Genomic DNA, 1,235 nt, shown 5'->3' with positions numbered 1-1,235 from the left:
AATAGTTTAAATCATGTGATACAAAACACATTATCTAAATTGCACGAAACTCTCTCAACCCATCTTTTGTGATGTAGTGGATGAATGATCAGAATATTCTTATATCACAGTGTATTATATTTTATGAATGTTGTACTGTATTTCTGTTTGCTTGTTTACAGTAAGGGTCATTTATTTGACTGTGACCTCCATGACTGTGGAGACTGTGGGGGGGAGGGGAGGGAAATTTCTCCCCTCCCCCTCTTGAGTTCTTGTGGCTGGACTAATAATACAATTGACTCAAGACAGAGTAACAGGAGAAAAAGAAACTAACTTTAATTCAAAGAAATGAGACCTAAGAAGTGGCCAAAGCAGGCAGCTTTTATACTTTTTAGACAGACAAACAATAAATTTGTGAGGAAATGACAGGACAAAGAATTTTAGGTTTTGGTTGCTCAGTTAGTGAAGAATATAAACAGGATTAAGTTTAGCTGGTAAATTAAAGAAGTAGTAAATTTTGCTTATACAGGTCTCTTGGCCCTAAATTCCATCTCTGGTGATAAGGATGTCTCGCTACCTTCTGGTACAGGAAAAGCGCCTTTCACACAGGAGATTTCCTGCTTTCAGGGAAACAGAGGTGGGTCAAAGCATCCCTCTTTCACCACCTATTTCTTATGTAACTTTCCTTCAAAATAATCAATATGCCATTGTGAATGAAAAATGCTGCTTGCCATATCAGTCTGCCAAATAAACCATAATTCTCAATTTTAGGTTTTTTCAGTTGACAATATACTTTTGACCAGGGACAGCAATCAGTTAAGTGCTAACTGCTAGTAGTAGTGGTGGTGGTAGAAATAGTAAAAGTCCTAATAATAGTACAGTTAGCTGCTCTTTTGATTATCACTACCTAGTCACAGAATTGGGAAACCAAAACTAGTTGTTCACACATTCACTCTTGATACCTACTCCCAGAAACTCACACACTCACAGGGTCATACACACAACCACAAGCCCTGGGATCCCCCTACACATACCCTGATATTCTGATTTATAATAAGAAATACGTTCATCACCAGTTCCTGGCACAGAGCTCCCCAAACTCTTGGAATTTCCTTTGTGAGGAGCCAGATCAAGGTGTCTTTTGTTATGTTAATGAACGACTAGTCGGGGGTTGGTTGCCACGGGAACCAACCCAATTACTCAGCAGTTAGAACTTTCAGTTCCACCCCTAGACCTCCAGGGAGGAAAGAGGGGCT

Source organism: Mesoplodon densirostris, chromosome 19 (genome assembly GCF_025265405.1).
Source record: "Mesoplodon densirostris isolate mMesDen1 chromosome 19, mMesDen1 primary haplotype, whole genome shotgun sequence".
NCBI classification, from domain to species: domain Eukaryota; kingdom Metazoa; phylum Chordata; class Mammalia; order Artiodactyla; family Ziphiidae; genus Mesoplodon; species Mesoplodon densirostris.
Note: the sequence above shows the minus strand (reverse complement) of the source record.